At 35.0% G+C, this 16,626-nt stretch overlaps 1 pseudogene; it reads left to right on the top strand.

Annotated features, from left to right (window-relative positions):
* Positions 1 to 273: 273 nt before the first annotated feature.
* LOC103124509 (RNA/RNP complex-1-interacting phosphatase-like) lies at positions 274 to 1,447 on the top strand (annotated as a pseudogene).
* The last annotated feature ends 15,179 nt before the right edge of the window (positions 1,448 to 16,626 follow it).

The following is a 16,626-nucleotide window of genomic DNA, read 5'->3' as shown; positions in this document are numbered from 1 at the left end:
GGGGCTTCACCTCTTTAGGATGATTATTTTGGATATAGACAGAAGCAGAGAGGCAGGGAGACAGAGCATGAAAGAGACCATAGCAGTGAAGCTTCCTAGAATTTAGTGGGGATTGTACTTGAGTCTAGGTCTCACACATAGCAAAGCAGCACACTATGAGTCAGCTATTTTACCAGCCCTGATGATATTTACTTTCATTGTTTCTTTTCATGGCATCACTATATTAAATTCACTAATATAGGTTCTGGTATGGTGGGCACATGGATGCAGCTTTGGTGCTCCTGGCTTAGGGTGGGTGGCATTTGGGGGCCCACATGAGCCAGTGGCATCATCCTTGTGGTGGCTGGGGTCAGGGATGCGTCTTTTCTGGATGTTCTTCAGTCAAAAAAAAGGGGCAGCAACTATGTACCTGAAAAAGTTTTGAAGGAAAACTTGCTCAAAAAAAAAAAAAAACTTTTCCCCCTTTTTAGCAGAATCCAGAAACAGAATGAAGAACTTGGACTGATTATTGACTTAGCATGCACTCACTGCTATTACAAACTGGAGGACCACTTACAAGAAACTATTCCTTACTTAAAAAGGTTTACAGTTGGGCATCAGGTACCTGGTTATGAAACTATTTGAAAAATCAAAAGTGCCGTTAATGGGTTTTTGAAAGAAAATAATAGGGAATGACAAACCTAGGTGTTCACTGACTATCTCGTCTGCAGATATCTGATTGATGTGGAAGGCATGAGGCCAAGTGATGCAATTGAATTATTTAATAGGTGTCGGGGACATTGCTGAGAAAGACAAAACTCCATTGAAGACCTTCAAAAGGGCCCTGTCAGAAAGAATTGGCATTCCGGTGTGTCCTATAAAGTGGTTGTGAAAATTCAACACATGTGATGAAACCAGTGTATACTACAAATACACCTGTTAAACAAGGAGCTGCATATAACCTGAAACCAAGGCTACCCACTAGTTTATTGGCATTTTTACACCCACATCCAAGATTTGCAGCTGTCAGTCAGGATATTTTCACAGAATCAGAGTATTTACCAGAGAAATTGCATTCCTCCTTCCTGCCCTCCTTGAGAGAACTGTTCAGGAAGTCAATACTCTTGGAATGCAAAGCAAAATGCCAGTCAAATCACCCAGAACAGAAAGTGGTATTCTCCCAGATATTATAGATGATCCTATCCCACTTGTGGATGGACTAAGTGACAAAACCTACCCTGGAAATCTGGAGGGAAAGCAGGATTGAAGACAACTGGAGTGATTGTTTTTATATAAGATCAGGTCAACTGTGTTCAGGCTCTAAGGAAAATTATATTGAAACCTCTTGACTGAAAAATTCACAGCATTTGCAGCAATGAAGGAAATAACTGGCCATTCCAGTTTTAAAACTTTTAAGGAAGATATACTAATAACTGATCAAGTAATAAAAAGTTTCCTTGTAAATTGATATTTTTTAATTCTGTCTTTTCTGTGTATTTCCTCTTGGCTAAAACAGGTGACCTAACTATGTTTACAGTAATTTTTATTGTGTTTGTCAAGTTCAATTATTGATCCAGTCATTAATATTTCTTTCTGCCTGAAACCACAAAATATCTATTAAAATCCACTTAAGATATAAAAAACTCACTAATTTATTTTTTCATAAAATGTGAAACTTTAATCTGCAAATCTGGATTAATTTTGGTTTATTCATTGCATTAGTCAAAAAAGTCACAGTGTAAAACTCATAATCTACATATTTTGATTTATTGATTTTTCCATGTTTCCATTTTCCTGTTTCCCAAAAAAACCACTTAGGATTTTGATAAAAATTAAATTATTCATATTTCTATAATTAATTTGGTCCTGATCCTTTAAGATGATGACAATTTTTTATTAAAACAAGAAATTAAATTTTATGGTACATAGTTCTATTGTGATCTTGTTTTTATTTCATTTTTAATGTTTTGACTACCATACTTATCTTTTTTATTTTGTGGATTCATTAATTCATATAGCTCTCTGTTTAGTTATGTACTTGTTACTCTCCACAACTCTACTTTCTCATTTATATTCTCAGTAGGACTTCTGATTAATGGTGTTAACATTGGTAATTTGTTTTGCGACTTCACATTTCTCTTTACTTTTGTGTGGGATATGGTAATACCCTGTTTCTCAAAAAAATGAAAAAAAATCTGTGTGTATGTCTTAGTGTCTATTGTCTTAAAGTAGAAACACTTATTGAAAGTATAAATGGACATCTGTAGATTTTTTTGACATTGTCTAAGAATGGAATTATTTTGTGAAGTTTATTGATTTGGCTCAAGTGAGATCAGTGAATCAGTTGTTAAAACTGCCCTTCATATTTTGTAATCCTTGAAATAAATGTGCTGGCCAATTTCAAGATTTAGAAGAAAAGAATCAGAAATAGTGGTGCATTTGTTTAGAAATGTGCAGAATGTGTTAGATAAACCAATCAATACCTAATTACTAGTCTGTAGTCTTCTCTGTTTTAATGCTTAGGCTTTCACAGAGATAAACTGCCGCTGTGTGTGTGACCTGATGTATTTGTTCTGACAGCACTTTTAAAGGGACTGCTCAAAACCTGGCAATGACTACATTGTTCGAAACAGAAATAATAATTTTCCAGGAGACTTATTTCCACACATATCCATCTAAATACACAAAGCCAAAGAAATTCATGAGCAAATAAATGCACAAAGCCAAAAATCTCTTATTCTACATAAAATAAGTGAAATGTTTTTCTCTCTTACTGTTATTAATGAAGTTTAGGAATGAATGTTAGTTATAATGTTTCTTTACATATAAATGTAGGTAGTTAATGGATTGACACCAATTGTAACTATTGTGTTTGCTCAAACCTCAGTTCTCAATAGTTGTCTCTAAGCTTCATCCAAATTAAATTATGTATATTTTATACATAAATGTTCAAAGGTTTTATTCTGTTCATATATTATCATACTTTACAAGCAGAGTCAGTGCAAACTCTGAGTGACTTCATGTATTTATACTCTATGACCCTTATCATCTATTAAATGTGATAAATATCTATTAAGAGAATTTGATTATAAGACAGCATTTTTTTTCTTTGAGGTTATGAAAATTCAGTGTGCTTCATCCATAGATATTCAAGAGGGGAGGGCGGGAGGAATATATAACAAAAACACTTTATTTTATTAGTTTGAAAACATTTTATTACATTAAAGTAACTATGAAGTCTAGAAGCATAAGCTGTTGCATTGTACATCTATAGGATAGGGTGATGCATGAACCCCAAAAATTACTCAGAAAGACTTAAATTATGTGTCTGACTGAAACCCTGAAGGTATCTCCATCTTATGTGTACCCCTAAAAGTGGAGGATGAACAATGGAGCTCCCCCTTAAGAACCAGAACCTTTTTTATAGCAAGTTTTACAATACATCAAGAATGGTCCAGGTGGTGATGCACCTGGTTGAGCACACACGTTAAAATGCTCAAGGACCCAGGTTCGAGCCTGTGCTTCCCGCCTGCAGGGGGAAAGCTTTGTGAGTGGTGAAGCAGGGCTGAAGCTGCCTCTCTGTCTCTCTATTACCCCTTTCCCTCTTGATTTCTGGCTGTCTCTATTCAATAAATAAATAAAGATAAAAGAATCCCAGATTACAAAGGAGTTTATTCAGCAGGAAGCAGGACAAACAATAACAACATGAGCAAACATCTATAGGATTTGGGGGGTAGTAAATAAGTCTTACACATTCTACATCTCACCTCAGTATCTCTGTATCTATTGTACCTCACTGAGCCATTCTTCTTCTCTTATATTATCAGGAGTTAAGGATTAACCCAGGAGTTCTGGCTTCCTGAGAGCTTTTGCTCTTTAACCCCATCCATGCTTGAGGAACAAAGCAGACAGCTTACTGGGTCCAAATCTCTTAAGGTACTGATTTAGACATTAAGTATACATTAAACCTGAAATCATAAAATACCAATTTGGAATTTACTGTGACATTATCTAGATCTTACATCAAAATATTGAGAAAAGTATACAGTGTTATAATAATCCAAAAAATTCAGACACCACAGCAATGCTCATTATCCTCATTCTTAGTTACTGTCTTGGTTAATATGCCTCTTACATATTTTTATTGTCATCATGGTTATGGTTATTACTGGGGTTTGAACACTGTATTTTATTCGACTGTGTTATATCTTTCAAGTCATATCTTCAAAAAGGGATATTTCCCTTTAGAAGGACATCAATAAGTTTGAAAAAGTAAACAGAAAAGTAAGCGAATATGCCCTATTCTTAATGTTGAACTTGTCTTTTTGTTTGCCTCCAGGGTTACTGCAGGGCTTGGTGCTGGCACTACAAATCCACTGCTTCTGGTGCTTTTTTGGTGTTTTTTTTTTTTCTTTTCATTTTATTGGATAGGAAAAAGAGAAAGTGATACAGGAGGAGGAATGGAGAAATAGAAAGGGATAGAGAAAGACACCTACAGACCTGCTTCACTGCTCGTGAAGTGTCCCCTCTGCAGGTGGGGAGCCAGGGGCTTGAACTCTTTTTTTTTTTTTTTTAAGAAAGGATAAATTAACAAAACCAGGGCTTGAACTCTTATCCTTGCATGGCTCCTTGTGTTAGTGCTATGTGCATTTAACTGGGTGTGCCACTGTCCAGCACCGTTGAGCATGTCTTTAATGTTATTTTTTTTTCATTTAAGAAGCACTACATTCATGTCAGTATCTTTAAAATTTCTAATTAAATAATACATCAAACCATTAAATTTAATTAATATGGCATCCTAGTTGAAAAAAAAAGTACATTTGATGAGAAAATTTATCACTACCAGGGGACATTTTTTTTCCTCTTTCTTTTATTTTCCTTTTACTTAATAGGAAAGAGAGAAATTGAAAGTGGAGTGGAAGATAGACACTTCTTCACTAATCGTGAAGCTACGCCCAGCAGGTGGGGACCAGGGGCTTGAACCTGGACCTTTGTGCATGGTAATACATGTGCTCAACTGAATGTGCCACCACTGAGTCGTTATGAATATATTTTTAAAATAAACATGATTCACACTTTATAGCTTCACAATTTGTTCATCTCTGCATTTTCTTTCATTTGAAACATGTATTTGCCCTTTATTTCTGAGATAAAATTTCCTTCCTTAGTAATGATTTTCTTTTTTTGGGGGGATGTAATTTTGTTTTTATTTATTTAAAATAATTACTGCATAATCTTATTTGGGGATTATCCAGATCTATATAAATTCACAGGACTTTATTTTCAATTCAGACAGTTTGTCTATTTGATATAAAGTTCATAAAGTCCGTATAGTGTAATATAGAGATTAAAAATGTCAATATTTTCTATAATTTATTTTTGTTTACTTGAGCATTTTTTAAAATTTAATTTCACCCATGTTCTTGTGGTCTTTCTGTGCTACCTGAAGAATCTACTTATTCTAGCAGTCAATTTTATTTTTATTTATTTATTTTTTAATTAAGTCTTTTAATTAATTTATTTATTTATTTTCCTTTTTGTTGCCCTTGTTGTTTAACATTGTTGTGGTTATTAATGTCGTTGTTGTTGGATAGGACAGAGAGAAATGGAGAGAGGAGGGGAAGACAGAGAGGAGGAGAGACAGACAGACACCTGCAGACCTGCTTCACCGCTTGTGAAGCGACTCCCCTGCAGGTGGGGAGCCGGGGGCTCGAACTGGGATCCTTACGCAGGTCCTGGCGGTTTTTATATATATATATTATTATTTTATTTATTTATTCCCTTTTGTTGCCCTTGTTGTTTTATTGTTGTAGTTATTATTGTTGTTGTCGTCGTCGTTGGATAGGACAGAGAGAAATGGAGAGAGGAGGGGAAGACAGAGAGGAGGAGAGAAAGATAGACACCTGCAGACCTGCTTCACCGCCTGTGAAGTGACTCCCCTGCAGGTGGGGAGCCGGGTTCGAACCGGGATCCTTACGCCGGTCCTTGTGCTTTGCGCCACCTGCGCTTAACCCGCTGTGCTACAGCCCGACTTCCCGGTCCTGGCGGTTTATGCCATGTGCGCTTAACCCGCTGCGCCACTGCCTGACTCCCAGTCAATTTTATTTTTATAGAGACAGGGAGAAAGACAGTAAAGAAAACAAAGAGAGAGGGAACATATGTTGTCATAACACACAGCTTCCTACAACATGTTTTTTTTTTTTCCCCTTTTCTCTTGTTTTCTTTTCTTTTCTTTTCCCCCCCCCCTCCATTGTTGTTGCTGGGGCAGCACTCCAAATCCACTGCTCCTGGAGGCCATTTTTCCTATTTTTGTTGCCCCTGTTATTGTTATTGCTGTTGTTGTTGTTGGATAGGACAGAAAGAAATCGAGAGAGGAGGGGAAGACAGAGAGGAGGAGAGAAAGACACTTGCAGACCTGCTTCACTGCTTTTGAAACAACCCCCCATGCACTCCTACAAGTGGGGAGCAGAGGGATAGGACAGCTCATCCTTACACTGGACCTTGCGTTTTCCACTATGTGCGCTTAACTAGTTGTGCTACTGCCTGGCCCCAACGTGGTTTGTTTTAAACTCCAATCTGAACCACGCATATTTCAAAGCAACACAGTATCCTAGTCAATTCTTTTGCCTGCCATGTTGAATAATTTAAATTTTGATTTTGCTTAAGTATCCCCTTATGATGCAAAATTGTTCCCTAAGACCATGCTGCTTTTTATTTTTATTCCACTGTACTTATTTCTGAGCGAAGAACAAATTAGCCAGACCTAGTATTTAAATATATGCAAGAAACTAGGAAACAGCTTCTTTTGGTGCTTTTAGATTTTATTTATCAGAGTGTGAACTGAAGCTAAGATTGAATTCTTCAGCTTCAGTACAGTTTTCAGACTTTGATCTCTTATCAGTCTGGTGGAGCATAGTAAAATGAACTGTCAGCTCCTTTCTTTTATTAATCTAGAAATTTATAGTTAATGGACCAGTATTTTTTTGAAAGTGAAGTTACAAAACAATGGTAATCCCATAGCCATTTGTGAACTATCTGAAATTTTTTCCATCTCCATCAATAACTAAAATAATTTTCCAAGGCAAAGAATATTTGTTTATTTTAGAGTCGATAGATAATCTGACTCCCTCTGTTTCTGAGCTGTTTTTAAAGTTTCTAGTTGCAGTTTATTATAATCAATATTTAGAAGAAGGCCATATGAAAATAAAGTTTCTGACTATTATAATCAATCATGTTTAAGGGTATGAGAAGGTGTGTGTGTGTGTGTGTGTGTGTGTGTGTGTGTGTGTGTGTGTATAAGCTATTAAAGCTATTTCTCCAGAAACTATGAAGTATAATTTAATGTTACTGCCAGGTTATCAGCTTTGTGTTAGTGGGCATTTTCACAAATTGTGTATTAAGACATGAAGTCAATTACCTATTCATTTGATCTGAAATATGTTCAACCTTCGTGTATTACACCAAAGTGAAGGACTATGGGAAGGGAGAGGGAGGGAGGAGAGGAAGAAATCTTCAGTGGCCTGGTACATAATAAAATTGTATCATATATCAACTGCACTGTAAAGCGTTAACCCCCTCAATAAAAAAAAAAGTTTAACCTCAAAAATACTCCAGTATTTAAATATTTACATGCTAGCACTGAAAAACCAATAAGTATTGGAGCAACATATTTGATAATGCTATATGTAAATAATAATAATAATCTCACTTAGTGAATGTGTGGGTTTACAACAAATCCAAAAAGGAATTAATTAAAAACAAAACAAAATTGGTTCTCTACTTTTCTAGACTCTTAATTAAATTTTTCTGTTCATACATGAGAGAGATTTTCATAGGAGTGAGCAAAGAGAAGCCAAAGCATCTTTGCAACACATGCAGGGGATTAGCTACTTTTAGTATTAGTAGTTAGATGCTTTTCAAATTGTGGTGAAATGGGTTAAATTGAATCAATTGCAATTATTATAAATTTAAGTTTTCTCTTTTGTTTAAAGTTTACTTATTTATTCCCTTTTGTTGACCTTATTGTTTTGTTGTTATAGTTATTATTGTTACTGACGTTGTCATTGTTGGATAGGACAGAGAGAAATGGAGAGAGGAGGGGAAGACAGAGAGGGGGAGAGAAAGATAGACAGACAACTGCAGACCTGCTTCACCGCCTGTGAAGCGACTCCCATGTGGGTGGGGATCTGGGGGCTCGAAATTGGATCCTTATGACAGTCCTTGCTTGCACTTTGCACCATCTGTACTTAACCCACTGCACTACTGCCCGACTCCCTACCAAGAACATTTCTGATTTTATTTAATTTTTTACCTCTGGAGTACTGGTCAGCTGAGGTTTATGCTGGTACTAGGGATTGAACCTGGGACCTCAGCAGATACTCCCAGCATGAAACTCTTTTTACATAACCATTATATTGGTTGCCAGAAAAGCCACCATGCATTTTTGCATAGAAAAATAAGTCCTGATTTTTCTGATAGCACAATATTATCTCCTCAGCCCTGCATTTCTGAATTTTTATTGAATTTGAAGTTCATTGTGTTTAACCTCCCAAACCCACGTCTTAATGAAAGATATTTAAAAGAGGTACTTTACGTCAAAGGGATCGGATTGAATATGGACTGTATTCCTACCTTTGTTGGGGAAGTGTGGAGCTGCAAGATGGTCACTATATTGGTCCAAAGACCTCTTGTAAAGTTTAATAATGACAAAATATAAAAGCAGAAGACATTTTTCCATTAAACTATTGTTTTTGTCCGCAATTTTAATGTTTTCTATTAGATTCAAAAAACTTTCTTAAAATAAAACATTTTAGTTGGACAGTACAGGACAAAAAAAATCTAGTTATTAATCTCAAAAAGGAAAATTTGAATAAAATAAAGCAAAATTTTTTGAAGATTTTATAATAGTACATTAGTGTCTAAGCTCAAGTTATAGAATTAAAGCATTTTTCTCACTGTTCATGGGCTAGACCTAGTTCTTTATAGCAAAATCATTCTTATAAAATGAATAATTTTTTCATTCACTGTAAACATTTTCACTACAGAAAAATAACAAATTACAGTATGGGGTATTTATCCCTTTTTTCTAAATACTGTGAAAATGAAATTGGTAAATAGCATTTTGCTTATAATATATATTTGTTAAACATACTTATTACAATCCTTTATTAAAAAGAAATTGTGTTTAAATATCCTGTTCTACATCAGATTATCATTTGTAGGCTACACTATTCTTTGGACTAAAAAGATAACTTTATACCTCAATATGAATACAAATAAACCAAAAGCATTTTGGTGATTTTTATTTTATGTAAATTTTACCAAAATATACTCACTGGCACCATATTGCTAAAAATACTATTTATATTTGTTCATTTGGATCATATTAATGCTTCCTGTTCTCGGTTCACTTATATTTGAAAATTTCATTTCCAGAAATAAATCTATATTTGCATACAAATAGACTTGAATATTATGTCAATAGTGATTGACAAAGTTGATATGTCTCAGGTTGTCTCGTTTTAGTAGCTCCATTTTTTTCTTGGAGGAAGAAAATGTAAAATAGCATTTCAATTTTCCAATCCATTTAAACTGAGAAGAAAGTAATAATCTAGAGGAAAATAATAAAAGGCTTTGTAGTTAGGACTAGATTGACATAAGGCTTAAAGTGTGTTTCAGTTGTAAAGACAGGGCAGTATCAATAAAACTGTGTTGACTCAGTTGGTATTCCCAGGCTCCTTTTGCCCACATATAATTGATTTTAAAACTGTGCCTACAAAAGACAAAATAGGACTTTGTTATGTCTATATGAAATGCATTTGGTTGGAAATGAAAATATAACCTAAAGCAAGAATAACTAATATTTCTTAAGCATTCCTCATAATGGAAAATAAACCTTGAAGCTTTGTATTTAATTGTGATATAGAAAAATGAAGTATGTGCAAATATATAATGAAATAATGCATTATGAATATGTAAATTAGCAAAATGTGATCTTTAGATGCTATAAAATATATTATAAATATTTACAAAGGGAAGGAAAAACAGAATTAAGAAAAGGAGAAGGAATCTATACAACTTGTAGAACTGAAAGCTAATCTATAGAGAGAACTTGTAGATTAACGTTAAAAACTTTGATTCAGAACAAGAGAATAAATAAAATGCAAAGCCGCAAGCACATATGTATATCTGTATTTGTGTGTGTGTGTGTGTTTGTGTGTGTGTGTCTCTGTGTGTGTGTATGTGTGTTTGTGTGTGTGTGTGAAATAACCAAAATCATTGGTAGATAGTGAAAGACATACCTAAAAAATATATTGATTTTCACTTAAGATGTTATGAATGTATCATAGTTTTATAATTGTTATATTCCTGAGCTATCAAAGACAGTACAGCCATATTCATAGAACTTCACAAATATTTATAGATCCTTTTTGTGTAAAAAATGTATAACACACTTTAATAGTAATTCGCATTCTTAGTGCACTCCATTAACCATTGAGTGATGTATCACAAAGTAAGGCATAAAACCAAAGATTTCAAATTATACATTATTTTGGATATGCTTTTAAATTGAATTCTCTTTATAAATCAGTCTTGCAGTTTCATAAATTTTGGTAGTGGCACATTTCTCTGCTTAGTACTGTGGCAGTTTCTGTATATGATCGTTAAGTTGGTAAAACTATAGTGAGATTACTTCTACTTAAAATCTTCTTTTGTTCATCCTTCCCCTTGAGTTAGTAATGAGTCCTGGAAGCTCAGTTTTATTATTCCTTTTTTCCTCCAGGAATATCGCTAGGATTCACAGTATTGGTGTCAATACTGTGGATATATCGCTAGGATTCACAGTATTGGTGTCAATACTGTGAATCTGCTGCTCCTGGAAGCCATTTTTTTTTCCATGTTATTGGACAAGACAGAGAGAAATTGAGAGAGGACAAGAAGGTAGGGAGAAAAATAGACACCTGCAGACCTGCTTTCACTGCTTGTGAAGCATTGCCCCCTGCAGGTGGGGAGCCAGGGGCTGGAATCTGGATCCTTGTGCTTAGTGCTATGTATACTTAACTAATTGTGCCACCACTAAAGCTAAGTTTTCTTTTTTTTTTAATTTTTTTTAATTTAAGAAAGGATTAATTAACAAAACCATAGGGTAGGAGGGGTACAATTCCACACAATTCCCACCACCCAATCTCCATATCACACCCCCTCCCCTGATAGCTTTCCCATTCTCTATCCCTTTGGGAGCATGGACCCAGGGTCATTATGGGTTGCAGAAGGTAGAAGGTCTGGCTGCTGTAATTGCTTCCCCGCTGAACATGGGCATTGACTGGTCGGTCCATACTCCCAGTCTGCCTCTCTCTTTCCCTTGTAGGGTAGGTCTCTGGGGAAGCTGAGCTCCAGGACATATTGGTGGGGTCTTCAATCCAGGGAAGCCTGGCCAGCATCCTGATGGCATCTGGAACCTGGTGATTGAAAAGAGAGTTAAGATACGAAGGCAAACAAATTGTTGAGCAATCATGGACCAAAGGCTTGGAATAGTGGAGAGGAAGTGTTAGGGAGGTACTCACTGCAAACTCAAGTGTACTTCTGCTTTCAGGTATATATTTTGCAGTAGTTTATGGATACGTGTGAACATATGCTCTCTCTCACAGAAACTGGTGTATATCTAGGTTTTGGGACTCTGTTAGAAAGTGAACTAGGAAAAAATTAGAGTGAACTATAATGAAATTAGAGTGTACTATAAAAGGAAAGGTCTCACCCGAGTAATGAAGCTGAAGGGTTGTCATTCCACACGTGAAGTCTCTGGACACAGTCTGAAGTGAAGCATGTTGAGGTGGCAATCGTTGAGTTGGTTAGGTTATGATAGGCGGATGCAATGTTATTTGGTATGGATTGGGAGAGGCATAGGGGAAAGTGGGCCCTATCCAAGGGTTCCAGGACTGGGGGAAGTAGGGGCTCTATAGTGGAGATGTGAGGTTCCTGCTGTCTTAGGGTTCAAAAAGACAATTGATAGTTAATGTTATCATCACATTATTTGGTAATCGGGTTAACTTTGAAAAGTCCTTTTGTTATGGTTTGTTGTACAGGATGTAGCTCAGTGGTAGAGCGCATGCTTTGCATGAGAAGCTAAGTTTATATGCTTTGCCCTAAAGTACCACAAAAGAAATGCCCCCCCCACCACCCTTTATTTTAAATCAACACTTGGTTTCCTGCACAGATACTTGTAAGTCACTGCAGACACAAGGGAGTGATTGATAAGAGTAAACACTGTCCTTGATAGATCTTGATCCCCACTAGAAATTTAGTATCCATCATGTGCCTGAAATACTCAACTGTTTCTTCATGATTTAATATCCAAAAAAACCTGATAGCCCTGTATTCCTACTGGAAGGGAGAAAATTTGTTATTTTGGAAAGGATTTTAATCTTTTTTTTTCTGTATATACAAGGCCAGAGTATTCTTATAGTGGAACCCATATTTTGCTATACATTTCCGATTAAATAAGTAGATTCCAGCCACTTCCCTGTAACTATTATAGTAGATATTAGCATCTTCCAACTAGAAAAATATATATTTCATGCATCAAATCATACTTGTTTCATATATGAAATTCTGTGTATGTCAACTTGTGATATAATACAACATGTATGTTTTCATAATTTAATGCATTCCCATGTTTTCTTTTACTAGTATTTGTTCAAATATGATGCCATGTTAATAAAATTTAATGGTTTACTATAACATTTACTTAAATAGACACTGACAAGAATGTAATGCTTCTCTCCCAGAAGGGGAGAAATATTAGGGGAAGATGACCAGAGGGCTTTGAACCCTAATTACATCAGAATCCAGAGAGAGAAGGAAAATATTCCTTTTTGAAGACACACCATGAAATATGTAACACTATTAGTCTAATGAAAATAGAACAGGAATTTTATGTTTTATAAATTGAATTAAATAGTTTGCAATAATAACTGATTTAAACAATATATTTTTATTATGATTTTAGTTATTATATTCTGCATTATATGCAAACTAAATTGAGTTGTAACAGTATATTAAAGTAATCTAATAATGTAAGAGTAAGTATTCAAATGAGTAAAAACCAGTTATTTCTACAATTACGCATTTGTTTTCTAATAACACCATATGTTCATGTGCTTTTCTTTTACTTTGTCCCTAATATTTGCACTCTGTTAATAGACCAATTCATTGCTTAATTGAAATTTTTAGTGACTTTCTTATGGAGTTTGAGATAACTTTGATAAGAAATTTGCATTGAAATTTTAGTAAATGGGCATATTTTCCAATTAAAACAAAAAATAAGCAATTAAATTTTATAGTTGGAATAAAATCAACATAATTACATTATAAATTATCCAGAAAATAGTCATATCTTTATCAAGTGGCCATCACTAAATAAAACAAACTGAGTAAAATTAATGTAGAATATGCATAAAGTTTAGTGCTTGCTATAAAGAAATTCACAGTTTGGAGCCTGTTGGTAGCTCATTTGGTAGAGCATACATGTTACCATGGGGAAAGGCCTGGGTGCAATCTCCTGGCCCCCACCTGAAGGGGTGAAGCTTCATGAGTGATCAAGCAGGGTTGCAACTGTCTCTCTCTTTTCATGTTCCCCATTCCTATCCATTTTTGTCTATAAAAATGTTTAAAATGTAGTGCAAACATTACAGTGTACAAAGACTCAGGTTCAAGCCCCTGGCTTCCAGCTGCAGGGGCAAGTTTCACAAGTGGTGAAACAGTGCTGCAGGTGTCTGTCTGTCAGCCTCTCTCCATATTTCCTTCTCAGTTGTCTGTCTCTATCCAAAATAAACAAATAAGATTTAATGAAAAAAATTAATATCCTAAGGAATCCAACACACCCAACCAAAAAGATTTGTGTATACCTATGTTCATAGCAGCACAATTTGTAATAGCCAAAACTTGGAAGCAACCCAGGTGTCCAACAACAGATGAGTGGCTGAGCAGGTTGTGGTCTATACATGCAATGGAATACTACTCAGCTACTAAAAATGGTGATTTCACCATTTTCAGCCCATCTTGGATGGACCATGAAGAAATCATGTTAAGTGAAATAAGTCAGAAACAGAAGGATGAATAAGGGGTGATCTCACTCTCAGGCAGAAGTTGAAAATCAAGATCAGAAGAAAAAACGCAAGTAGAACCTAAACTGGAGTTGTTGTATTGCATTAACGTAAAAGACTTTGGGGTGGGTGGAGGGGAGAGTACGGGTCCTGGAAAAGGATGACAGAGGACCTTGTGGGGGCTGTATTGTTATGTGGAAAACTGAGAAATGTTATGCATGTGCAAACTATTGTATGTAGTGTCATCTGTAAAACTCCCAATAAAGAAATTTAAAAAAGAAAAAGAAAAATATTTTTAAAATATATGTCTAAAAAAGAGAAACACAACTATATTAAAATTTTATTTAAACAAATATATAAAAGATGATTAGCTACAGCATAGGAAAACTATTTATTTGTTTTTCTTATTGGTATTATTTTAATATTTATTTTTATGTAAACATCACATTTTCTCTCAGCTTCTTTCTTTTCAAGTTTTGTTTGCTTTTTTATTTATTGAAGGGATTATTGGATTATAGTAGACTAAAATATAGTAGTTGGTACATGTGTAACATTTCTGTTTTCTGCTTAAGACTCTAACCCCCCACCTAGGTCCTCCTCTGGTATCATGTTCCAGGACCTGGACACTCCTCCCCTCCCTGCCTCAGAGTTCTCTATGTTGGCGCAATATGCCAAATCCAGTCCAAGGTCTGCTTTGTGTTTTCCATTCTATAGAAAAAACTTTTAAATGGAGGCACAAAGACTTTGGGAAAATTTTTTTTTCAGTGTCTTTATTCAATGAAACTTTGTAATGATGATGAAACAAGAATACTCCCTTACTGTTTGTGTTGCTTTATTATTTATATTGTCATGTAACCTGATTAATTAAATGATTAATTAATTAAAACTTAAAGAGTGAAGAGGGGGATGGACTTTGATTTGACTGTGAGAAAGACATACAGGAATTTCAGGTACTGGAGCAGCCTCTTAGTAGTTGTGAAGCTGGAAAGTGAGAAAAGGAAGATGATAGGCTAGGCTAGTATGTGGATAAGTAAGAGTATATGATTAAATAGAATTTAGTTATATATTCATAGTTGTAGAAAAGAAGGGCTTGGGAGTTGGGTGGAAGAGCAGTGGGTTAAGTGCACGTGGCACAAAGCACAAGGACCAGCATAAGGATCCCGGTTTGAGCCTCAGGCTACCCACCTGCAGGGAAGTTGCTTCATAAGCTTAAAGCAGGTCTGCAGGTGTCTATCTTTCTCTTCCCCTCTCTGCCTTCCCCTCCTCTTTCCATTTCTCTCTGTCCTATCTAACAATGACAACAACAATAATAACTACAACAACAATAAAAAAAACAAGGGCAACAAAAGGGAAATTAAATAAATATAAAAAAATTAGAAAAGAAGGGCTTTATTGACTTAAAAAACAACAACTGGAAAGCTGCAAAAAAGTGAAATAATTCTAGTTATATAGAGTACAATAAGGGTGATATAATCATATACACATATTTAGTAGTTTTACAGGAAAATCATGCATATTTATAAAGGAGAGGGACTGTTGTTATAATTGAGTTACATGCAACTACCGTGCCTGTAAGGAAGAGATGATCTCACAGTCTTAGAAACAGTTGGGCTACCATTTTTAGGCTAATTCATGTCTTTCAATTATCTATAATATATTCTAAGTGCGCTTAACCAGATGCCACCACATGGCCCCCTTTTCTCACAACTTTCTAAGTTACTCATCTGCTATTAGGCCTTTGGGTTGCTTCCAAGTCTGGGCCAGAGAAACACAGGTGGGGGTGGGGAGATACCACATTACCAAGCTTTCCCCAGTGGTGAGGTTCAGAAATGCCCTTAGGTGTGCTAGCTTACTAACCTGCCAGAATTTATTTTTAGTATTTACTTAGTGCTATTTAATACATTATTCATCTATGAATTTTTCATCTATTTAAAAAGTATTTAACATATAGTCCCTACTACTATTCTCCAGAAATACAATTTTTAAATTTTAGTTAATAAAAAATGAATTGAAATATACCACTTACAAAAAATATTGTAATTTGCAGATTAATATTAGAACTGCAAAATAGTGTCAGTGACTTGAACGGTAAAAATACATTTTAAAAATTACATACATGAAAGTATGTTATCATTTCTGACACTCTCTTAGCAATTAAATGCCATTTTAGTGGATATTTTATTTAGCAGCAATAGTGTCTCAAAGAGCAAATAAGCTGTTTAACCTTGATAAGACTTGTGTGAGAGGAATACAGATGATTTTAAATGAAATAAACCTTGGGCCCCTGTAACTCTTTTACTAGTTACTCAAAGGTGATACAAGAACAAATTACTTTTAATTTCAAAACATTAGTAATTTCCCTCTCTGGTGTCAAAAACTTTATAAGGAATAGTATGAATGTTATTATTTCACAGTGAAGATAACAATTCTGATGGAATTCATAAAAAAGGAACCTATTTCTACTACTGCAAGGGAAACTTGTCATGAAATTGAAATGACAAATTATACTCCAGTGTAGGCAACACTACATTAAAATATCTAAACA

This window comes from Erinaceus europaeus, chromosome 5 (assembly GCF_950295315.1).
Source record: "Erinaceus europaeus chromosome 5, mEriEur2.1, whole genome shotgun sequence".
Lineage (NCBI taxonomy): Eukaryota > Metazoa > Chordata > Mammalia > Eulipotyphla > Erinaceidae > Erinaceus > Erinaceus europaeus.
The sequence above is the reverse complement of the archived record's forward strand: the minus strand, read 5'-3'. Positions and strand labels throughout refer to the sequence as shown.